Source organism: Ahaetulla prasina, chromosome 15 (genome assembly GCF_028640845.1).
Source record: "Ahaetulla prasina isolate Xishuangbanna chromosome 15, ASM2864084v1, whole genome shotgun sequence".
Lineage (NCBI taxonomy): Eukaryota > Metazoa > Chordata > Lepidosauria > Squamata > Colubridae > Ahaetulla > Ahaetulla prasina.
Genome location: NC_080553.1, coordinates 6,492,749 through 6,519,211, shown reverse-complemented (window position 1 = coordinate 6,519,211; position 26,463 = coordinate 6,492,749).

Here is a 26,463-nt window from a genome sequence, read left to right as displayed (position 1 = left end):
AATTCTTCCTTAAGTTCTAGGTTGGTTCTCTCCTTGATTAGTTTCTATCAATTGCTTCTTGCCCAGCCTTCAGGCGCTTTAGAGAATAGGTTGATCCCCCCCCTCCTTCTCTGTGACAGCCCTTTAGATATTGAAAGATTTCTGTCATGTCACCCCTAGTCCTTCTTTTCATTCAATCATGTTGACATCACCCAGATCCATCTAGCTGTTTCTCTGGTTACCTTTTTGACTAGTTATTCTATAGCAGCGGTTCTCAACCTGTGGGTCGCGACCCCGTTGCGGGTCGAATGACGATTTGCCAGGGGTCGCCTAAGACCATCGGAAATATGGGAAGTATACTTGTGAGTCAAAGAATCGCGCTCCAATGGTTGACTCCACAAGCCAGCTGCAGGTTCTTCAAATCACTAGCCGAATTCGGCTTCAGGCGCGATGAATTAAAAAAGAGAGAAATCTTCGCTCTGATGTCTCCCTCTCAAGCCAGCTGCAATCACTCCCAATCGCTAGCCTAATCTGGCTTCAGGCGCGATAAACTTAATAGGGGAGGAGTCTCCGCTTTAAAGCCTCCGTCCTCAAGGCAATCGCAAGCAGTTCAGATCGCTAGCCAATACGGCTTCAGGCGCAATAAATTCAAAACGAAAATAATTTTACGGTTGGCGTTGCCACATCGTGGGGAATTGTATTAAAGGGGTCGCAGCACTATAAAGGTTGAGAACCACTGTTCTATAGATATGTAAGGCGAGGGGCCCAGGGCCTTCCAGCTGTTGAACTACACTTCCCAGCTACAGAGTTGTACCTAGTTACAGAAATTCTGAACAGAAATTCTCTTTCCAGCTTGGCCAACCCCCTTCCTTGTTCAGTAAAAGCCATCCTGATGTCAAACCCTGACTTAATTGACTGATTAAATGTCTAATCACCTTGGGTGGGTTTTTTTTTTTTTAATTATGAAGGTCAGTGCAGCTTTGAAGTCAGATGCCCTTCAATTTTATGGTCTCCTCTCAGCAAGTCATTTGTTGCCTGTTCCTCTTGTGTAAACAAACCATCCATCATGATGCTGGAGATTGAGAGAAGGAGACATAGCCATGAAAAGTTCTATCTTGCTCTAAGTGTAAATCAGAGCTCATTAAAAAAAATACAGACATGTGGTGTTAGCATTACCAAGAATAATTATCCAGTGACTTTAAAAATAGCTATGCTGGCTGGGGACTATGGACATGGAAGAAAAAGACGCATCTCAGCCATTAAAAGAAGACTTCCGACAAGGCTAGGAACTAGGCATTTACTGCAGTCCTTGAAAGCAACTGTATCTTTTCCCAGAACTGGATGACTATCTTCTGAATTGATGGGAAAATCCTGGAGAAAGATGCCGCTGCTTTAAAGAGCTGTAGAAAGATGCCGTGCTCACAGCCACAAACACAACCACACTCTGAAGTGTGAGAGCGTGCTCGATTGTGAGCGTGGCATCTGTCTACAACTCTTTAAAGCAGCCCCATCCTTTCTCAGCACTAATTCAGAAGAAAGCCACCCAGTTCTGGGGAAAGATGCCGCTGCTTTCAAGAACTGTAGATAAATTTGATCTAGGTTAAAAAGCGACGATGTGCCTTGATATCACAAGCCCACGCAACAGGGATGGTATTCACTTACTTTCCGTACCAGTTCGCACATGTGAGTGCGCGCACGCCCCCCGTCCATACATGTACCCAGCCTTCCATGCACACACTTTGCTGGCATACCTCATGGAAAGTTTTATTATGTATAACCTCCCTTACTAAAAGATCAACCAGTCTTTTTGCTGCGCTCAATCATTTAGTCCAATCCCTCGGTTTCAATACACTTTTTCATCAGCTATCAAAGAAGAATTTGTTTCGTGATTGAAAGTAACCGTGGCAGTTTCAGACAAATTTCTTTAGACTCATTTCACCCTTCTGCCAAGGTCAAAGGGTGAGTTCTGATCAAAAGAATCCAATGGGCAGCCTTCTACGTATAGCAAAACCTCGAGGTTTAAAATGAATCGGAGTTGCTGAAAAGAAATACATTAACAAGATAGCTGGATAACTTAGGGTTTGTTTTTTGGCATAATGGATCTGATCCGGTCCGAACCGGGAGCATTTCACCCCTGACTCTTACCTTCCTTCTTCCTCTCTGTGCTTTTCAACAACCTTAAAAGGGCCTCTGGTGGCTCAGACTGCTGAGACAGTCTGTTATTAACACAGCTGCTTGCAATTATTGCAGGTTCAAGTCCCACCAGGCCCAAGGTTGACTCAGCCTTCCATCCTTTATAAGGTAGGTAAACTGAGGACCCAGATTGTTAGGGGCAATAAGTTGACTTTGTATATAACATACAAATGGATGAAGACTATTGCTTAACATAGTGTAAGCCGCCCTGAGTCTTCGGAGAAGGGCGGGATATAAATGCAAATAAATAAATAAATAAATAAATAAATAAATAAATAAATAAATAATAATACATAATAAGTATGCAGTTGACAGTGGTTGTAAATGCATAAAAGCAGTTCTTCTTTCTCATTTTGTTATATACCATTCAGTCCCATTATATTTTCTTAATCCAGGACAATCCCATACACCAGAACATATAGAAACAATGACATGGGTTATCAATCAGTAACCAGGCCAGGTTTAAGATGTTATTATTGGTATATAAATTCCTAAATAACTTATTTTCTATTACATTTGAAAATGGAAGATGAACAAATAAAAGAAACAATGAAAGAGTGGGCAAAAAAACTTTGGCTACAATATAGAATTAGAGAAATGGCAAAATATATGGGAAAGAAATTATAAATTAACAATGGCAACTTTATATAAAGAAAACTGATATAAAATGTTTTATAGATGGCATTTACCACCTGCTAGGTTAGCCAAAATGTTCAAAAATATGTCTAGTAAATGTTAGAAATGTAACCCAAAATCTGGCACATTTTATCATATGTGGTGGACTTGTGCTAAAGCAAGAAAACAACAACAACAAAAAAAAAAACCCTGGGAAAAAATACACACGTGGCTAGAAAAAATGTCAGGAAAACATGTAGATCTTAAACCTGAACTTTTTTTATTAGGTATAGTACCAGAAAAATGTGATAAACAAAGTGTATATTTAATATTGGATATGTATAACATAAACACATATACATTGCTGTTAACAGTGTATAACAGCAGGGAGGGTTGTATTTGCACAGCATCGGAAAAATGAAGAAATACCACTAGATGAAGAGATAATTAAGTAGATATTGGACTATGCAGAAATGGACAGACTTACATTGAAGATTAAACAGAAAGAAGATATAGAATACTACCAAACATGGAATTTATTTTATCAATGGCCAGAAAAAAGGGGTAAAGATTAGGAATACAATTTGTATTGATAAGCAAACAAAACAACCCAGACAACACGATGTTCATTAAGCAATAATTAAATGTAATAGTAGAAAATTAATAAAACTTTATTAAAAAAATAATAATACCTAAATAACCTACGATCAAGTTTTCCCTATTGTAAACCTGAAAAACCTCTAAGATACTTTGGGAAGGATGTGTTTGAAAGCAAAAGTTTGCCAGCTATGATATCAACTTCTAGCCCATTGTCAGGTCTTTGCTGTGTAGTTAATGTTTTTTGGAAAATCAGCAGTCTTGAACACTTAAAAATAATGGACATTTTTTTGCAGAGCTTTAAATGGACTGGTGACTCAGTTTATGTTGTCTGGGGCCATTAATTTAACGAAATAAGCTTCTTACAACATCCATCAAAATATTTGTGCCAACTGCTACTGCTCTCATTCGTAGCTCTCAGGGAAATATCGAAATGAGATATCCATGGACATCAGAAACTCCAACCGAGATCAAAGAATGGTCTATCAAATTTGTCCCACTGAGATTGACTGGTGAGTTGCTTCTCTAAGACTTCAAGAGCAAGCTGTCATAACCATGCTTATCTTCCTGTCAATTTGCAGCACTTTCTGGGAGAAAGTTGAGTTAGTTGAAGCCTGCACAAATGTATTAGAAGATGCCATGATGACGGGGTCTTCAAATATTTGAAGAGTTGCCATGAGAATAAGTAGAGAGATACAGGATCTTAACCACATGACTCTGATGTGGGGGAAAAAATGTCAAAATGCACCCCAAAAAGACAATCTGTTCAAAGATGTTTCTTTGTTAGGGTTAGATGGTCATCTTTGAGTAATCTTGCAGTGACATTTGGATTGTGAGATTCTTGCAATATAAATTCTGTTGTGGAAACCAGATATATCTAGTCTAACGAAGAGAAGGTATTGTGGCCTGTCAACCGCTGGCCCCTCCAGTAGCCGAATCAGAGGAGGAGGAGGAGGAGGAGGCGTGGGAGTCAAGGTCAGCATCAAGGCAACCTGGGAGCTTTGAGGGGGAAGAGGGAATGAAGCTGGCAGAGAGACAGAGAGACAGAGACGGAGCCTGGGCCATTTGTCAGCCCTCAGATGGAGAGTCAATGTCAGGTCTGCAAGGTCAGGTCTGGAGGTGGCTGATGAGGAAGAGGAGGAACAGCTGGGTCTAGTGCCTGACAGGCAGATGTGCAGTAGGCAGAGGAGAGGAGAGCAGTGGAAATCTATGGGCCCGTCCTTGGAATGGAAGAGCCATCGCTGCTAGTGAAGCCCCACCCTAGCTCTGGGGATAAAGGCAGGGGATGGAGATGAATAAATGTGGCAGACAAATATTCATCTCCGTGCCGGACAGACTTGTTAGGCTACAGAGGGGGGGGGGCAGAGGGAGGGAGGGAGGGAGAGAGAGAGAGAGAGAAAGAGAGAGACTTTTTGCAGGGGCTGCTCACGCTCCTAATAAAGGAACCTTTGAGTTCACATCAGGGAGTTTTTCGTGTTTGGGGAGCTGGGTCAGAACAGAAGGACTAGGATGGTCATTATAGAAATCTTCCAATATTGGAGGAGCTGTCAGAAAGAAGAGAGAGTCAACCTATTCTCCAAAACTCCCAGAGGGCAAGACAAGGAGTAATGGATGGAAGATTATCAAAGAAAGATCCAATTTAGAATTTAGAACAAATTTCCTGACAGTGAGAACAATTAATCAATGGAGTGGCTTGCCTTCAGAAGTTGTGGGTGCTCCACCACAGGAGATTTTAAAGAAGAGATTGGACAGACATTTTGTCTGGAATGGTATGGGTTTTCCTGCTCGAGTAGCGGGTTGGACTAGAAGACCTCCAAGATCCCTTGCAACTCTGTACTTCCATAAGATGGCATAAATGACTTCCGTGGGGCATGTCCCATCTACAGGCTTACCATGTTCTTGGTTCCATCTTCCCATCAAAGGAAAGGCTAACCTGTTCCACTCGCAAATAGTTTCAGCTTTATTGGATGTACCTGTCACCTCTGAAAAAGTAATGATGCTCACTTGATTGACTTTCCGATATTGGCCAACTGTTGCTCATGTCTTCACACTCCAGGTTGCCTTCTCTGGAATTCGTCCAACTCAACATGTGTTTTTGGCATGGCCAAAACAAGAATGCCATCAACAGCAGGCAAGAGTGTTGGCAGCTGCCAAGGGCCTGCTGATAAGAGGAAAACTCACTCAACTTCAACACATTGACAATCAACACGTTTCTCAGAAGAATCCACCTGCTGTCAAACAGCAGAAAGTATATTTCAATCCATGTATAGGAATGTGTCTTGCATTTCCTAACACATCCCCAAGCACTCACCCCTGTGGGATATCCTCCAAGTCTGTTTTACACTACAAACCCAAATTTAGTATACAGGGTAGCATCTGTCTAGATCCTGATGTTTCACACACACACACCCCAAATTCTCCATTTCAAGCTGTTTTGCTAAGGATAACAGGAGCTTTCAAGAACTGTGCATATCTGAATATTCAAAGACTGTTCATTACTCAATAGCAGGAATATGGCCCGGCAGGTATGCCCAAGATTGCAAATGAGTTGCAAAAGTGACACGCTGCTGCACAGAATTCAAATGATCCCCCCGCCCCCCTCTGTCTCTTTTTCTTTTCGGTCCCCATCACCTCCTCTTCTGGTTGTCTCTGGCAAGCTGCTTTTTGAAACAATGGTGTTTATCTGATGAAATGAGAATTTTCTTTCTCGACGGTGGCATGCATGCTCGAGCCTGAATCTTAGTTACCAAAATTATCTGACAGAACAATAATGGGTTTTTAAAGGAGGTTATTGGGATGGTTTTCAAATGTTGACAAAAAAAGAGAAAAAGGAGAGAGAGAGAGAGAGAGAGAGAGAGGAAGGAAGGAAGGAGATGGGGAAGATTCATTTCTAAACTCAGCAGCAATTTGGTGAAGAATTTGGATGGGGAGAAAAAGATGGAAGTCTATCCCTTAGCTGCAAAGTTCAATTTATTTTTCGGGTCTATTAGTGCTCACAAAATGAATGACCTCATCTCCTTTGACACGGTCTGGTGGGCAGAATTATATGTCCATATTGCTTTCCTTCTCTTGGTTCAGGATTGGAAAAGTTTGGAGAAGTTCTCCAACCATGGAGGGATATCTTTAAAAAAAAAATTCATAGTGTCAAGGAACTGTGGGATGGACAACTCTTTTTTTTCATGTTTTATTTATTTTATTTACATAGCATTCAATTTCCATCAGTGTGTAATCTGGGTACAGTTATTTTTAAACAGTCGTAATCCACATATTTGTTATAGTATTCATCGCAATAATATTAATAATATAATTATATAATAATATAGAATAGAATAGAATAGAATAGAATTTTATTGGCCAAGTGTGATTGGACACACAAGGAATTTGTCTTGGTGCATATGCTCTCAGTGTACATAAAAGAAAAGATACGTTCATCAAGGTACAACATTTACATATAATAAATATGTACATTTACATATAATAACAATAGTACTTAATATCATCTTCTTTAACAACTCTCCTCATTAACATTTCCTCTTTTTATGTCTCCTCCTTTCTAACTTCTGTTTCTATTATCTAGCCATTGATAAAATACATCCCATATCAGAAAATATTCAGTTTCTTCTTTGTCCTTAATAGTGAGCGTTAATCTATCCATTTCTGCACATTCTAATATTTTCTTAATTACATTCTCCTTTGATGGACTCTCATCATCTTTCCATTGCTACCATATGTGGTAGAAAGCTAAAAAATAATGGACGAAAATACATGGTTGGAAAAAATGACAAAGCAACACATAGACTTGAAACCAGAGATATTTTTGTTGGGCATTCTACCAGAAAAAAATATGATAAAAAGGACTATATACCTGGTTTTGCATATACTAACTGCAACTAGAATTGTATTTGCACACCAATGAGATGGACAACTCTTAATCAGTTGGCTTCATGGGGCTGATGTTTAAACCTAAGTTTAACTCATAGAATCATCTATTGCAATGTCCTTCCTGTTAAAGACTACTTCAGCTTTAACTGCAATAATACAAGAGCAACCAATAGATTTAAACTTAATGTCAACCGCTTTAATCTAGATTGCAGAAAATATGACTTCTGTAACAGAATCATCAGTGCTTGGAATACTTTACCTGACTCTGTGGTCTCTTCCCATAATCTTAAAAGCTTTAACCAAAAACTTTCTCCTATTGACCTCACCCAATTCCTAAGAGGACCATAAGGGGCGTGCATAAGAGCACAAACGTGCCTACCGTTCCTGTCCTATTGTTTTTTTTCTTCTTCCTATATATATATATGCTTATACCTCCTAATATTTACTCATATATATGTTTATATACTACACAATCTTTTTGTATGATGCCTACATATATTGTTGTGACAAATAAAATAAATAAATAAATAAAATGTGAAATGAAAATGCTGTTTTGATATTTTTTTTCCTCCTCTCTTTTTCTTTCCATGTCTCTGACTCATCTATGATCAAACCAGGAGCACCTTTGCAAATAATTGCAACCAACACCATTGTTTCTGCATCGAGATTGCAGGCCCACAGGAGTTTTTTAATACTTCGGAAAGCTCTTCGGTGCTTTTATATGTTAAACTAAGCAGAACAGCTTACTTTATGTGAGTTTAATTGAGTGTGTAATCTCACAATGGGGCCAGGTGTATTTAGGGCAGAATACTCACATTTCAGCCAATCTCAGCAACAGTTGAGCCCGGGTGAGATGCGGAAAAGGAAGGATAGCAGAAGTAAGTAGGAGAAGCCACCAGTCATAGGCATGGGTTGAAGCTCCAGTTCCTAAATTTGATCCAAAGGCAGCTTTATTAAAAGTCCTCTTTGGAATCATTCTTCAGATCAACTCCTACATTCAATGTGGCCCATAGGATTGGGTGGCCTTCTATATATTCCCAATTAAAAAGAAGAGCTGACCAAAGAAGCACAAAATGATCGAGCTATCCTTATTAAGATGGGTAACTTGAAATGGCTGAGCAAATACAAACATACTTTTCAAGTAGACAGCTATTTGAAGTTACAACTGCCAAAACATCTTAGGGAGATATTTACGTGAGGGAGATTCGAACAGCTTGACACAATGCTCAGATATGGGAGATTTCATTCTATACCCTACAATGAGCGTCTCTGCATTTGCGGAGCTGCAGAGGTAGAAGACCTGACGTCAGCGTTCCAGAAAAGCCCACAACTCCCAGTAAAAACTCTGAAGCAAGCATTTTTCAAAGTTCTATTTACTAGAATAGGTAAACTGGCATATCTGGGAAAACCTGAATCTTTCCCTCAGTAAATCAAAATCCCCAAAACCATCCCCTCACTCCACAGTCGATCACATTACTAACCAGAGCATATAAAACATTTGCTAGGCCAATCCTTGAATATAGCTCGCCTGTCTGGAACCCTCACCACATTTCTGACATCAATACAATTGAACGTGTCCAAAAATACTTTACAAGAAGAATTCTCCACTCTTCTGAAAACAACAAAATACCTTATCCCACCAGATTTGAAATCCTAGGTTTAGAAAACTTAGAACTCCGTCGCCTTCGACAAGACCTAAGTTTAACTCATAGAATCATCTATTGTAATGTCCTTCCTGTTAAAGACTACTTCAGCTTTAATAGAATAGAATAGAATAGAATAGAATAGAATAGAATAGAATAGAATAGAATAGAATAGAACAGAACAGAACAGAACAGAACAGAACAGAACAGAACAGAATAGAATAGAATAGAATAGAATAGAATTTTTTATTGGCCAAGTGTGATTGGACACACAAGGAATTTGTCTTGGTGCATATGCTCTCAGTGTACATAAAAGACAAGATACATTCATCAAGGTACAACACTTACAACACAAATGATGGTTGCAATAATACAAGAGCAATCCATAGATTTAAACTGAATGTTAACCGCTTTAATCTAGATTGCAGAAAATATGACTTCTGTAACAGAATCATCAGTGCTTGGAACACTTTACCTGACTCTGTGGTCTCTTCTCATAATCCCAAAAGCTTTAACCAAAAACTTTCTACTATTGACCTCTCCCCATTCCTAAAAGGACTATAAGGGGCGTGCATAAGAGCACAAATGTGCCTACCATTCCTATCCTGTTGGTTTTTTTTTATTCTTATACATATATGCTTATACTTCCTCATATTTCCTCATATATATGTTTATATACTATATAACCATTTTGTGTGATGCTTATGTATATTGTTGTGACAAAAATAAATAAATAAATAAATAAAATAAAATAAATAAACATTCTCCAATCACCAACGGTCCCATCTCGAGACAGCACTCCGCCACTCCTTCTCCAGATGCAGGATCGGCCTGACCTTGACCCACAGGAAGAATGCTATTATGTCTAAAGACAACCCCTCTACTAAATCCCCCCTCCTACTTTCCCACACACGAGAAAGTGCCAGCACAGAAGCCATGTCTGGCCTAACATGGCTTCCAAAGCTGACACCTGGCTCTCATCCTATTTGATTGTTGCTTGTATAAGGGGGTGAGAGACAAGTACTTTGGTCCTTATACCAAACGAATGACCCATTGGGATCCCCATATCAAAACAACTTACTTTATGTCCAGCCAGAACCTGAAAATAACATTTAACACAACACAGTACTTAAACAAAATGGTTCAGTTGAGATCTGCATACGTGGGACTGATTGGGGTAGATTGTAAGGGTGACACTGAAATATAATTTTATGTCATTTTATTCTATTTTACATATTTATGTAATAAATTATATTGTATCTTATCCTATAACTATTGTATTTTACCCTACTCTTATTTTAAATTGTTTGTATAGGATTTTATTGGTGATATGTGTTTGAACTTTGTGTTTTGATATATCCTATAGGCTAATCAATAAAGCTATCTATCTATCCCAAATTGCAATAATAGGATCAAAGCAAACTGATGCTCCAAACACAAATCTGAGTAGGATCACTTGTATAACTTTAAAGGTGAAGGTTTCCCTTGTCCAGTCAACCTGTCCAGTGAAGTCCACCTTGAGGGGGAGATGCTCATCTCTGTTTCTTGACCAAGGGAGCCAACATTGTCCAAAGATATTTCCATGGTCATGTGGCCAGCATGGTTATATGTCAAGGAACAAGGAACACTGTTACCTTCCCACAAAAGTGGTACCTATTCATCTACTCACGTTTGCATGCTTTTGAACTGCTAGGTGAGCAGGACCTGGAGCTGGGAATGGGAGCTCACCCCATCTTGCAGAGTTCGGGTCCTGAACCTGGACTATCAGCTTTGCCAGCTGACAAGCTCAGTGCCTTTAACCACCCCTCTGTACTACCCCTAAGAGTCACAATAGCTAGACGTTACATTCAGTATTTGCAGACAGCAAAATAGTGTGCAAGGTAACACATTGCACACGTGTTTTCTTTACACGCATTGATTTTGCTACTATGGTATACCTGGGTGTGCCCGTGTAGCATTCTGGTTGCTTCCAGGTGTGCTTCCAGGTGCTGTTATTGTTACCTGTGAAGCCCTTCATTATGACAAAGATCTGATTACTTGAAGAACCATCTATCTCCCATGGTATCTCCCTGGACAATTTGATCTGGCAAGGTTGGGATGTTTCGGAATTGCTCCTCTGTTTATGCAGCAATAAAGCTCTCTTGAGAAGTCTATAAAACTGGGAAAGGTGGAAGAAAGAGAAGGAGAGGTTGATTAGTAACAAGGCAGTGACAGTGGCAATAAGTGTATTGTTGGAAAACCTGAGGGTTGGAGACAGATCATCCTGGAGAAGACCTACCTATGTGGTCCTTAAGAGTTAACAATTTGATGAGACATAATCAAATCAAATTTCTGGAGTCTCTAAGGGGTTTACTAGGTTTTAATAGAGTTAAAAAAGAACCAACAACAATGAAGCCTGTGTGTTCTGACCTAGGCTTCCCAAGAGCATGAAGCAGACTCTTTGTCCCGACAAAAAACCCTTTTTATTAAGTTACTGTGAATTATTCTCCTTAACATCCAGGAAAGTCTTTCAAAAGAGAATTTACAGTCACCGACCTTATCTGGCTTGGAGAGCTGCCAGGCCGATATCTTCAAAACTTAGCAAAGAGTCTCAGAGAGTCACAAACCAATTAAGCAAACTAATTGTCTCCTGCAAACTCCACTCCCCTTTCGCTCCTCTTTTATTCCCTCTGGGAGGGGCTATTCATCATCCATCTGTGGTCTTACTCCCAAGTTGACCCTTGTTCTTTAGCTGTTCCCTTCGTCTGGCAACTCTGCACATGCGCATGCTGGGAACAGGCTCCAGCTGTTCGTCTGCCTCACTGATGTCTGACTCCAAAGGCAGCTGATAACTGGCATCCGGCCCTGGCCCCCTCTCTGCCTCCAATGCAGAGCCCTCATCAGAGCCTTTCCCAGATTCCAGGACTGGCCCATGTTCCTCCCCAACCTCCTCACTGTCTGAATCTGCTGCCAGCTCTGCTGGCCATTGGTGGACCACAACACCATGTAGCATAGAAGCTGCAGCATTACACTGTTGGTCCACTCAGCCACAGAAGCTTTGTGGATGATGTTGGGTCAGTCTCTTTCTCTCTCAGATCAAGAACCAATTTAGTGTAGCAGTGTAATGAAGACACCAAATTCAAGTTCACCAATAGCTAGAGAAACTTGCAGGACAAATGTGGACCACCGCTGATAAGCATGACTTCCAACTTCTCTTTTCTTCCTTCTTCTAAAAACAATTGGTACACTTGTCTTAGGACTTAGAGGCAAGAACTACCCTGACTTCCTTTGGATGCTGTTCTCCATCTAGTTTGATGAAAAGAAGGACTAGCGGTGATATGATAGCAGTGTTTCAATATCTAAGGGGCTGCCACAAAGAAGAGGGGGTCGACCTATTCTCCAAAGCACCTGAGGGCAGGACAAGAAGCAATGGATGGAAACTCATCAAGGGGAGAAGCAACTTAGAAATAAGGAGAAATTTCTTGACAGTTTGCTCCTAGAAGTTGTGGGTGCTCCATCATTGGAGGCTTTTAAGAAGAGAGTGGACAGCCATTTGTCTGAAATGGTATAGGGTTTCCTGCAGTGGGTTGGACTAGAAGACCTCCAAGGTCCCTTCCAACTCTGTTATTCTATTATTCCGCTATTCTCTGAGTGAGTTGGCATTAGGGAAGAAGGCATGTAAACATACGCATAAATTTGGATTATGCCATTATTAAAGCCAAGCAGCATGAAATATACCAAGGGGGCTCAGAATTCTTTAAGCTTGTCATTTTTTGGGACCGTTGCAATTTACTGATTTAATAAAGGAAACATGGTATCTTAATTGCTTGCTATGCATGCATGCCGTATCCATTTCTAGTGGATTTCCTGACACGTGGCCATAAATGCAGCTTAAAATACTGCCAGTCACAGCCTGACCTTCGCTGGATAAGCTTCGCCAATATTACAATTTCTGGAGTATTTTTTAAGTGTCTTTCTCTTTTAACCAGCATCTTGGCAAAGATTGATTCTTCCCATAATCTCATCATAAAACATTCATAAACATTTGAGGGTGGTGGGGAGAAGTTTATTCTGAGCAGTTTGTTTTTAAATTACTTGGAAAGTGTATGAAAGTAATTTATCTGAAATCAGTGTCAGGCCCTGCGGAGGAGAACAATTTAGCTTTCAGAGTTACTCCGAGATGGATGGTACTCCCAAGTTGTCCTTTTAATTAGAGATGCTGTCAAACTTCATTATCACCCATTTGGGCACAGCTTTGATTTATTTACAGTTGGGAAATGCAATAAGTGGGGGGAGGGGGTGGCTAAGATCCTGGGGTTCTGCTGCCCAGACTTCCCATCTGCTCTCAGACAAGTGTTGTCCTTTTTCCAGAACAGTCGTTCATCTTGTTTCTTTCCACGTTCCGGAATTTATAGACTCTGATCAAGTTAAGCCTGATCAGTCAGAGAGGGACCATATTCAAAGAAGTTTTAAGATTTAAGATTGGGTAATTCGTATCCAACTTAGTTGATATGGATGAATTCTCAAACTGGTTATTGTTAAGTGCCTTTTCAGGCTGACCCCAACCCAACCCAGTGGAGTGGGATGAATTTGAGTGGGGTTGGACTAAGACCGTTCGTGGGAATATAATGATTCCAGTCTGAGGACTTGCTTGACTCTGCCCCCAAGCTTGGCCTGCTATTCTCCTACACAACTTCTGTGTTTTTTGGTACGTGTATCTTCGTGTGTGTATACAGATGGTTTGGGTTGGCACTTTATGTCTTAAGCAGACTTAATACCCTAATCAGCATGATGGGTGAATACATCAGCTAGATCTTTATCTGCATTAACCTGTCAGGTGTGAACATTAAGTTCCAGTTATGATGATTTATTGATCATGCTATACACAAGATTCTAGTCAACTAATAGTCAGTGCTAAATTGGTACTAGATAAGAGTCAATGGAATTCGGGTAGGGTTGGACTTAGATCGTTTGTGAGAACATAATGATTCTAGGCTGATGACTTGTTTGACTCCAAGCTCTGCCTGCTATTGTCCTACACAACTTCAGTGTTTTTTGGTATGTGTATCTCCGTGTGTCTTGGTAGGTAGGTAGGTAGGTAGGTAGGTAGGTAGGTAGGTAGGTAGATAGATAGATAGATAGATAGATAGATAGATAGATGATACACAGACACATAGATATAGAAGTAGACATATAGGCATAGGCATAGAGCTATAGTTATAGATGATATAGAGATAGAGATAGCTAGAGATAGAGATAGCTAGAGACAGATAGAGGTAGAGGTAGAGGTAGAGATAGAGACAGAGACAGAGACAGAGATAGAGTGCACCTCTAATTCAGGATAACATTCCAAGGAGCTCAGACATTTCAGTATATAATGTAATGTAATATAGTTTAATATAATATAATTTGATTGTTTGGGCTTCGTATATAGAATTATAAAGATGATCTGCCTAATGCAACTGCCACTCCATTGATCATCAGAGTTAATTCAGATAAACTGGCCAGCAAGGTGGGTATCCCCTTCCTTCTCCACCAGTCATGTTCATCTCTCCTGAGCCTTTATACTTGGTAGGACAATTATTCCACATAGGAATTTACTTTTTTCCATCAAGGAAGATGCCTTCCCGCGTTTCGTCTTTGACTGTCAGGTCCAGGGACAGAAATAGGAGACAAAACCTGTGAGAATTTGAAAAGTAATTATCATGGTGAAGTGAAAATAGATTGGCAGAAGGTATGGATGGCCATTACTATCGCATGCATTTTGGTTTCCTTCTCATTTGGTGGCAAAATGTGCCCTATCCTTGGAGCTCCAGGATCATTGCTAGTTGGGTTGGGTTGGTTGTGTCATTCTTCCTCCCCTCTTGTAACAGAACATGTGAATTTGATAAGCCACTGTTTATCCATATTCATTAATGCTAACCCATGCCTTGTCTTCAGGGGTGGTATTCACTTAACCTTTGCTATTGGTTCACAAATGCGAGCACGCCTTCTGCGCATGTGCAGAGCATCAAAAACAGGACATGATAACATCCCGGTGGGTGGGCGGAGCCTCCTGCAGCTGCCGCTACCGGTTTGCCTGAACCGGATAGAGCCAGCAGAATAGCACCACTGCTTGTCTTGTAAAACAGGAAAAGACTGAGTTTTTTGTATTCACATCAACCAAGCTTCTGATGAAGCTTAGAAGCACGTCCATCAGACATGGGGCAGTTCTTTCTGATGGGCCTTGTCAAAAAAGCTTGACAGATCTCGATAGAAGAACTTGATGGAAGATTACTAATTTATAAGCTTAAGTGTGTGCGTGTGTGTGTTGATTTAAGGGATTATAACATCCCTAATTTGTACTCTATGTAAGCAATTAACTGCAATTTAAAACAGAATGTGTTGTGGGAGCTATAAGTGGTTTCTCATGGTTGATTAGCTGTTCAAATGAAACAGAGCTATTTCCCGGTTTCAAACTGAGGCATTATCCACATCACACCAGGTCTTCCCTTTGAGGTAAGAATGGTTTCTCAAACATGGAGGTCATTAGCATCAATGTGTTTCTGGCTGTCTTAATTGGTATTCACATCCTCCTTGGTGCACCTGATCTTTACAGAATACATCGGAATATTTCCATGATTCTAAAACATGCATTGAAAGAGTGAGCGGGGAGCATTGTTAGAGTACTTGGAGGAAATGTTGCTTAGATCTCATATGCGGCCTAAGAATCCATTCAAACTTCTGAATCAATTAAAAGGGAGAGGGGGAGGGTGGAGGATGGGAGAAAATAGAAGAATAATGAAGGGAGAAGGAATGATGAAAGGAAGAGGATACGGCAAAGAATAATGGCAGGAGGAGGAGTGGAAAGGGAAGAATGAGAGGAGCAGGAGGAGAACAAGGAGGAGGAGGAAGAGAAAAAGGAGGAGGAGAAGAAGAAAAAGGAGGAGAGAAAAAGAAAGAGGAGGAGGAGAAAAAGGAGGAGGAAGAGGAGAAAGAAGAGGAGGAGGAGGAGGAAGAGAAGGAGGAAGAGAAGGAGAAGGAGAAGAGAAGGAAAAGGAGAGTATTTATTTGCTTCTAGCTATTCATGACATGTTGGACATCATTTTACCAAGATTGTCATCAGTAGCTGCTTCTTTGAGTTCTTGTCCATATCATCAGGGACAGCTTGAAGCCATCCTGTCTCCTGCTGACCTCTTTTTCCATAGCCTTCCATTTTTTTTTCAAGCCTGGGGGGGTTTTCTCCAATGATTCTTCACACGATGGGTCCAAAATACTTTTTCATGCTCCCAGTGAGCAATCGGCTTTTCCTTCGAGTGCCAAGCAGTTGGAAGCAAATTATTAGAATAAAACAAATGAAAGACCATTTAAAAATGACAACCTCCAATATTAGGCAGGTGGATTTTATGCCTTCTTGTCACTTTAACGGTGACTGTAAGCCAAATTACCCTTGACAGATTTTAAAAGCAAGGATGGCCAAGAATATTTAAGGGACTTAATGAATAAAATCTCTTCACTCTCAACAGGGGTGGAACCGATTCCTTTTATTCTGCGCCTTTCCTGGGAACTAGACTTCAGTTGGGCATTTTGGATTTTCCTTTAATTTACCATTAAAGGCTATTTTCAGAGCTTGTGAAAAGACATGAAAGCATTGCAAGCGATGTCAAATGTAGGTCACGGACTGGCCACCTTTGATGGAGCCATCTGAAGGTCAGCAGAATTGACAGTTCTTCCTGCATTCAGAGAAGCATCTCTGCTTCTGTTAGATCCGCTCCGAAATCTCTAAAGAAATCTGGAACGGAGCTGAGAGTTTGGTTAGAGACATTGTGTGGTTTTTAAGGAACAACTTCTGTGGCTATTCGGTATTCTTCTTCCCTCCCCGAGTTGCAATCAAATGAACTTTTGATCAGGGGGAATAACCAAGGAAGTCAGTTTGCTAAGTAATTCACAGAACATCTGTAGAGGGCTGTCAAATAGCTCCAGGCAATCAGAATACCCAACCAAATGGAATTCATTAGAATTACCAGCTTGAGTAGTTATAATAATTGAATAGATCCCATCGGTGAAGTGAAAAAGAGCCTGGATGCTCAGAAACGTGGATCTCATTTACACGCCAGGAACCAAATCCCCAAATATACAGAAGAAAGATCCACTATGCAATTGCTAGGGGGGGTGACAAAGGAAATTCTCCATTAAAAAAAAAAATCCCACCAAGGGATAGTGCACACAACATGTCTTAAAGGTTAAGGTTCCCCTTGCACATATGTGCTAGTCATTCCTGACTCTAGGGGGCGGTGCTCATCTCCGTTTCAAAGCTGAAGAGCCAGCGCTGTCCGAAAACATCTCTGTGGTCCTGTGGCTGGCATGACTCAACGCCAAAGGCGCACGGAACACTGTTACCTTTCCACCAAAAGTGGTCCCTATTTTTCTACTTGCATTTTTTACGTCCTTTCAAACTGCTAGGTTGGCAGGAGCTGGGACAAGTAACGGGAGCTCACCCCATTATGCAGCAGTAGGGATTCGAACCACTCAACTGCTGACCTTTTGATCGACAAGCTCAGCATCTTAGCCATTGAGCCACCACGTTCCCACACAACATGTCTTACAAATGCTGAAATATTAGAGTGATTGAACTATGCCCACTGCTGCCTTCTTAGACAATGTGGACTTTCTAGCAAAGAGTTCATAGAGTAATATATTTCCATTAGTATTCCATACCGATAATATTCCATTCTTCCTGGAGAAAAAGTGGAATTCTATTTTCAGAAAGATGATTTATAGTTAAAAAGGTAGTCACGAATTTGACCAGATGAATGGTTGACCTGGCTAAACTGAGATAATTCCACTTTTATTAAAAAAAAATATATTGAATCATAGAGTTGGAAGAAACTTCAATACTTTTACATTTCCTTGAACCCTGCAGGAAATGAAACAAACACAATGTTAAAAAGCTATGATATTAAATAGTTACTTACCAAGCCCATAAAGTTTTTTTATTTATTTATTTACATTTATATCCTGCCCTTCTCCGAAGACTCAGGGCGGCTTACATTGTGTAAGGCAATAGTCTCATTCTATTTGTATTTTTATATACAAAGTCAACTTATTGCCCCCCCCAACAATCTGGGTCCTCATTTTACCTACCTTATAAAGGATGGAAGGCTGAGTCAACCTTGGGCCTGGTGGGACTTGAACTTGCAATAATTGCAAGCAGCTGTGTTTAATAACAGGCTTCTTACAGCCTGAGCCACACCGCGGCCCTAAAGTAACCAAAATATATTTACAATCCCCAAGGCATGTCAATAATCTTTGAGAACCCTTCATGTTTGGTATTTTAATGTATGGTAGTGAAAGTTGTGAAAGTTAGGCCATAAGGAAGGCTGAGCATCAAAGAATTGAGGCCTTTAAACTCTGGTGCTGGAGAAGACTCCTGCGAGTCCCTTGGACTGCAAGGCGAACAAACAAGTCAGTCCTAGAGGAGATCAACCCTGACTGCTCTTTAGAAGGCCAGATCCTGAAGATGAAACTGAAATACTTTGGCCACCTAAAGAGAAGGAAGGACTTCCTGGAGAAGAGCCTAATGCTGGGAATGATGGAGGGCAAAAGAAGAAGGGGACGACAGAGAACGAAGTGGCTGGATGGAGTCACTGAAGCAGTTGGCATGAGCTTAAATGGTCTCTGGGGGATGGTAGAGGACAGGAAGAGCTGTAGGAAAGTTGTCCATGGGGTTGTGATGGGTCAGATATGACTTTGCAACTAACAACAACAACATGATGTTTGGAAATTGAAAGTTGAAAAATTTTGACACGTCCTACTTACAGGATTATATCTTTCCCCAGTAGAGGATTATCCAAACTCTGTTTGAAACTTCCAGATAAGAGGATGAAACCCATGCCAGGACCTAGTCCAGTGATTGACAACTTTTACTGTCAAGAAGTTCTTCCCTGAAGTCAAATCTTGAACCTTGAAGCTCAAGGTTCATGAAAACCTTGAAGTTTCATTCTATGCGTTCTAGTCTTCTGTTAGGGAATGTTGTCCAGCTTCCCAGGAGGAAGGGGCTTCATTCCAGGGGAATGAAGACACAGCACAGTTTAGATAGTTTGTGTTGGAGAAAGAGAATGAAGACAGCTCCTCCCTAATAGTTCCCAGAGTATATGTTTAAGGCTGCAAGTAGACTGCTTGAGGTTGGCAAGATTCTGTCTATAAGTTAGGACAATAAAGGAAACTGCTTAGAGAGTCTTTTCTTGGTTTTTGGAGCCTGACATCTTACTCTCTAGAGCAGGGATGTCAAACTTGATTTCACTGAGGGCCGCATCAGGGTTGTGTTTGACCTGGGGGGGCCAGGGTGCGCATGGCCAGCTCAACGCCACTTGTGTTGGGGCACCAGTGGTGGCCTGAGCGCTCTGCCAGTGAAAACAGGCTCCTGAGCTCCATTTTCACCTGCAACGACCTCCTGCAACCCTCTGTCAGTGAAAACAGAACTCAGGAGGGCTGCCCGCACAGTGGTGAGTTGCTAGCGGTTCACCCTGGATCGGGAGAACTGGTAGCGGTGGTGGTGGGAGGCTCCACCCACCCACCTGGCTGCTTCTGTGCATGCGCAGAAGCATTGCACGAGCGAGCAATGAGCAAACTGGTAGCAAATTAAATTGAAACCCACTACTGTGTCCACAACCCTCAGCTCCGTTTTCACTGGCAGAGGCGGGCTGATCCTTCACTGTTTCCAGGGTGGCTCCATGGGCCAGATCTAAGCACCCTGCAGGCTGGATCCCCAGGCCTTGAGTTTGACACCCCTGTTCTAGAGGAAGCGAAAATAAGTCCAAACTCTCTGCAATGGGAGTTTAGATATTCTTTAGATATTTGAAGACGCTTATCATGTCCCCTCTCAACCTCTTCTGCAAGCTAAACATTCTTAGGTCTTGATTTCTGGTCCTTTCATCACCCTAATTGTCTTCCTCTGGAGAGCTACCAGCCCTTGTTCCAGTGTGCAAACAGCATCTAAATCTAGGAGGTTTAGTGAAGTCTTTTCTGGCGTGGGAGAAAGAAGAAAAGAAAACCAGTAGTATTTCACCAAGAGCTTTTTCTTCTTATTGTTTCCCCTCCTTTAAAATCTCTCCTGGTTTTATTGGAACCTAACAAGCAGTTTTTACCTACACTTACTTATGTTCAAAAGCTGCACAATGCAATCTCAGTTCCTACCCAGCTGTCTGATAGTCTATATAGATATCTTCAGGGAGTTGTTGACAGACATTACAAAAAGAAAAAAGAAAAAAAGAAATGGTGACCTCCAGAGACAGACAGACCATGGGTCATTAATGGTCTTACTTTCCTTTTGACCATTAATTGTAAGATGTTCTTGGTTTCTGCAGGGAGGGAAAAAAATAGAAGAAAGGAGCTTTGGAACAAAGGAGGGGAAAATTTGAAGGTCAAACTCCAACGGGCAGGAATGAAAACATCTGGCATTTCTCTGCAGCTTATTGAACAGACTGGCAGGGATCTAACGCAAGATCAGCCAAGGAACAGCTGGCCATGTTCTTTAGGCAGTCCCTTAATGGCCCATTATAAGTTTATTGGTCCTTGGCATCATATCGTGGGTACAATATAAAGTAGAGCAAAGAACACAGCTGTGCTAATTTTAAATATTAAGACTCTCATCATTTGGATTCCTTGGAAACTGATGTCAACTCTGCAGTCACGTGGTTAGTGCAGATTATGTGGGATTTGTTGCTCTCAGTGTGATGAGGTGGTCCATAACCCTGATGGTCTCCTGACATGAAAAAAGACATGGTGTAGAAGAAATGGTAGAACCTGGGGCGGAGTAAAAAGTGGGATCAGCCTAGAATCCCTACATAGTCACAAACTAAGCCCAACTCCCCTTGAGTGCTGCTGACCCATATTTACCTCTTAGCAGGTGTGGTTAACAATAGCAATAGCACTTAGACTTCTATATTGCTTCACAGTGCTTTCCAGACCTCTGTAAGTAGTTTACAGAATCAGCCTTTTGCCCCCAACAAACTGGGTCCTCATTTTACCCACCTCAGAAGGCTGAGTCAACCTTGAGCCAGTCAGACTTGAACTGCTGGCAGTCGGCCGAATTAGCCTGCAATACTGCATTCTAACCACATGGAAGGAAGGAAGGAAGGAAGGAAGGAAGGAAGGAAGGAAGGAAGGAAGGAAGGAAGGAAGGAAGGAAGGAAGGAAGGAAGGAAGGAAGGAGAAAAGGAAGAACAATAGCAATAGCACTCAAGACTTATATTACAGTGCTTTAGAGGCCTCTCTAGGGGACGCAGTGGCTCAGGGGCTAGGACATTGAGCTTGTCGATCGAAAGGTCAGCAGCTCAACGGTTCGAATCCCTAGTGCTGCCGTGTAATGGGGTGAGCTCCTGTTACTTGTCCCAGCTTCTGCCAGCCTAGCAGAAAATGCAGAGAAAAAATAGGGACCACCTTGATGGGAAGGTAACAGCGTTCTGTGCGCCTTTGGCATTGAGTCATGCCGGCCACATGACCACAGAGATGTCTTCGGACAGCGCTGGCTCTTCGGCTTTGAAACAGAGATGAGCACCACCCCATAGAGTTGGCAAGGACTAGCACGTATGTGCGAGGGGAACCTTTACCTTTACCTTTTGGAGGCCTCTCTAAGGGGTTTGCAGAATATCCATATTGCCCCCAACAATCTGGGTCCTCATTTTACCCACCTCGGAAGGATGGAAGGCTGAGCCTGGTGAGATTCGATCTGCCAAACTGCTGGCAGCCAGTGATCAGCAGAAGTAGCCTGCAGTACTGCACTCTAACCACTGTGCCAGAATCTTCTAGTTGAGAACATGGGCTTTTAGTAATAAAACAGATTAATTGAACCTTCATGTGTGGACTGGTCTTTCATTTCTTTGAATTGATAGGTTTATTTACTTTCTTTCCTGCTTTTCTAATCATATCACAGTTGGAAACAAGATCTATCCTCAAGCAAAGCATCATCTGTTCTCTCACTTCTGCAAAGCCGGGTTCCTTCCTTCCCCATTTCTCGTTCAGCTTACATCTATATCGAGAACTCTACAATTTTTTATTTCCAAACTATAAATTTGCATTCATAGGATCTTTAATAGAAAAGAGTTTTAGTAGACAGATCATTTTTCCCAAAGTGGTTTTTCCCTTGTAAAGTGCATTTTTATCCATGTAATATATTTATTATGTCCAATAATCAGGAAGATGATTCACTTTGGGGTTTGTATTTTCTGACAATGTTTACAATATTGATGATACCAGCACGTAGATAATTTCAGAAAGGAAGAATTAGGCAAACTGGCATCAAATGAGAAAATAAATGATTTTCTCCCACGACTATGATAAAATTCATTTAATTTTATTTATGGAAGATAGCTTACTTAACTACATACAGAGAGCAATTTTGTGTCTGTGTTTGTGTGGGTGTACACACACATATTTCATATCTTCTTAGAATATTATCATTTAGTCATAACTTTGCAGAATTACTCTGTCCTGAAATGATAAGTGAATTGGGATAACTATTGTCATTAATAGAGCTAGAATTAGCATTGGACAGGAAATAAATACAGGCTTTGCGATAATTAAATATCATTCTAGCTATCACAAAAGTTCTCAAGCTTTGCAGGGACACAACTACCTACTGCAGAAATGTATAGGCAAAGCCTGAAGTGAGCTTGAAGTGAACAATATAAAAAAGATGTTGAGTCTCTAGAAAGAGTGCAGAGAAGAGCAACAAAGATGTTGAGGGGACTGGAGGCTAAAACATATGAAGAATAGTTACAGGAACTGGGCATGCCTAGTCTAGTGAAGAGAAAAAATAGAAGTGACATGATAGTACTGCTCCAATATTTGAGGGTTCCTATAAAGATAAGGGTTCAAACAAGGGATGAAATGCTACCGGTTTACGCCGGCTTGGGTAAACTGGTAGTGATAAAAACTACTGGTTTGGGTAAACCAGTAGTAAAAAAGGTACCAGTTCCTCCAAACCTGTATTTCCAATGATCAGCTGTGCCACATGGTTTCACTTTGCTAGAAAGCATGAAAACCTGCTTTCTAGCGAAGCTAAACCACACGGAACAGTTGATTCCCCCCTTTGCTGTTCTACTTACCTTCCCAAGCCTCCTTTTGGCATGTATTGTATATGCACGTGTGTGCAGCATGCACCAAAAGGAGGGTTGGGAAGGTAAGTAGAACAGCGAGGGGGAATCAGCTGTACTGCACGATTTAGTTTTGCTAGAAAGCAGGGAATCCTGCTTTCTAGCAAAGCTAAACTGCATGACACAGCTGATCGTCAGATTGTAGCTTTTTTTTAATTATTTAAAGTTAAAGCTAACTACCAGTTTGACCGAACCGGCAGCTTTTTAAATGCACAGCACACATTTGGTGCGCATGTGCATGCGCAGCATGCGCTTGGTGCACAGCACATATGCACAGCCAGCAAATCAGTAGCAAACCAGTTCAGATTTCACCACTGGTTCAAACGATTTACCAAAGCACCAAAAGACAAGACTAGAAACAATGGTTGGAAACTAACCAAGCAGAGAAATCTCCTAAAGATGAGAGCAATCAATCAATGGAATAGCTGGCCTTCAGAAGCTGTGGGTGCTCCATCACCGGAGGGTTTCACAGAAACTGGATAACTATCTGTCTGAAATGGTATGGGGATGGACTGGGGTGCAATGCTCCCGGTTCGATGGCAGCTGCTGGTTTGGAGGACCACTAGCAAAAATCCCTGGTCCCGTCCCCCTTGCCTCTGCTGAGCCCCACCATGAGCAGAGGGTTGGTTTTTTTTACTTTTAAAAGAAGGTTTTGCTTCAGCCGAAACATGCCTTTAAAAGTAAAAAAAAGCCTTTGAGGATCCCGCCCCTCAGCTGTGATCGGCAGAGCCTTTAAACTTTAAAAAAAAATTTTAAAGGCTACTCTGGGGATCTCACCTGAGTTCCTCATCAGCAGAACCTTAAAAAACATGTTTTCTGTAGAAAACATGTAGAAAACCTCCTTTTAAGAGATTCTCAGGCAGTTACCTGATTACTGATGATCTCATGGCTTTTTTCCCAGCCGGAAAGCCCCAGTTTCGCTTTCAGCACCAGACAGAACTAATCTAAACTTAGCTAATCTATTTCATCGCTGAGTGATTAATGCTGTCTGGCTTTGCTTGCTGAGGAACTCTGGGAATTGAAGTCCGAAATAAAATAAAATAAAATAAAATAAAATAAAATAAAATAAAATAAAATAAAATAAAATAAAATAAAATAAAATAAAATAAAATAAAATAAAATAAAATAAAATAAAATAAAATAAAATAAAATAAAATAAAATAAAATAAAATATTTGTGCAGCTTTCTGAGATTTGGTGTGTTTCTGTAGTGTTTCACTCTAACTACACAAACACACAAAATCTCAGAAAGCTGTATGTGATATTAAGTGTGTGTGTGTGTGTGTCAGTTGTGTGGTGTGTGTGTAAAGTGTGAAAGTTGGTTTTTGAGCTTCTTGTGGCTGTGTGAAGTGTGAAGTGCAGCTGCTTTTACACTGTGTGTGAGTCAGTTGTGTTATGTTGTGTTGTGTGTGTAAAGTGTGAAAGTTGGTTTTTGGTACCTCTTATTGTTTTTTATACTTTGTTTATTATTTTTATTATTTATTGTTATTGGCCACACCCACCCAGCCATCTGACCACCAAGCCACGCCCACCAATTAAGCCACGCCCACAGAACCGGTAGGGAAAATTTTTAGATTTCACCCCTGGGATGGACTAGAAGACCTCCAAGGTCTCTTCCAACTCTATTATACTATGTTCTGCATCAGTTTTGACAGAACTTCTGAGCAGGTTTCCATTTTCCCGAGTGGAGGAAACATGCAAATGCACACACAAACACAAAAAACAGATATTGTCATCTATCTCGGTTTACAATCTCGCCCATTGTGGTATTTCTGAATTCATCTTTGCAATTCATCACGGAATTGGAAGAGGATCTGAGCTGAAATGCCACCCACTGAGGGCAGTGTGAGTTTTTTTTTTATTATTTTTTATTTTTTTAAACTTATTACTGGCCCACCTTATCACACTGCTGAGCTTTATTTGAAGATACAAAAATCATCCCTGCCTTCTCCAATAAGTAACCCCCTAGCTGGACTAGGACTTAGCTTCCGGATCGCCCAATCAAGCTAGTGTACCTAGTTGAGAATAAATTAAGGAATAAATCTGATTTATATGGCTGCCCATCTCAACAACTGGGAGTCTGGACTATATACAATGATCAAGACACAATCCACAACATATAATCCACAGCATCAAGGTTAATGCAATAAACCCAATCACAAAAGCACATCGACAGCAGCTGACAATCTGGATTCTCCACTTAACCGGTAATGCCATTTTATCTCAGTAACAGAACTGAATTTTTTCATCCGTGAATTGGACTTCCTTTGGATTTTTACCCCCTACAGAGTGTGTAGTCTGTCACTTGCCACTTGGTTTTGCTTCTGTTCCTAGCTATTCTGATATGCTGGCTGTCTATCTGTCTGTCATCTCTCTCTCTCTCTCTCTCTGAATTTTAATTACATAAGTCAAAGCTAATGCAAGCTAAACTTAGGGAAAGACAAGAGAATGTACAGAAAGAATAAAAAGTACAAAGAGAAAAAGAAAAGGAGAGAGAGAGAAAGAGAGGAAGGAAGGAAGGGAGGGAGGAAGGGTGGGAGGGAGGGAGGGAGGAGAGAGAGAGACAGAAAGAGAGAAAGAGGGAGAGGGAGAAAAGAGAGAGAGAAAGAAAGAAAGAAGAGAGAGAGAGAGAAAGAAAGAAAGAAAAAGAAAGAAAGAAGAGAGAAGAAAAAGAAAGAAGAAAGAAAGAGGGAGGGAGATAATATCATAAAGAAAAAGAAAAATATTTAAAGAATAGACTTTAAAATTTCATCTCAACAAATGTAAACATATTAGCAAATCTTCATACCGGTTAAACTGATAACTCTTCACCTCATACCCAAGGGTGGGCTTCAAAAATTTTAGCAAGAGGTTCTCTGCCCTGTTGCTGGGTGGGCATGGCCATGGTGGGGGGAGGCATTTTTGCCCTCCCTGGGCTCCAGACGCTTTCCTCAAGCCTCCAAGAGGGTGAAAACAGCCTCCCCAGGTTCCAGAGGCCCTCTGGAGATTGGAAATGAGCCTGTTTCCGGACTTCCCAAATGTCCACTAGGCCCATTTATCGCCCTCCCCGAGCCTCCGCATGCACCCTGCACTTACCTGCATCCAAAACCGGCTGGGTGGGCCAGGTGGGCATCCAAAACGGGGTGGGCGGGACAGGGTGGGCAGGGCCAAACAGGAGAGGGATTTGGGGATTCCCCAAATGGCACAGAATCTTAGCTAGAGGTTCTCCCGAACCCCCAGCAGCCCTGCCCTCTATGTTGGGTATCTATCAACCTCTTTGAAGGCTTCTCTTCTTGCAACCCAATTCAATGGATTTGAAAAAAAAAGTTTATCCAATTATCTGTGATTAAAAGTCATCACCGGACTAAGCTTGAACCATTTTTGTTTTAATCATAACATTTGCAGGGAACGAGACTTTCAAGTGGGTTAAAAAACATTCAACAGCTTTGTCTGCCGAATTCT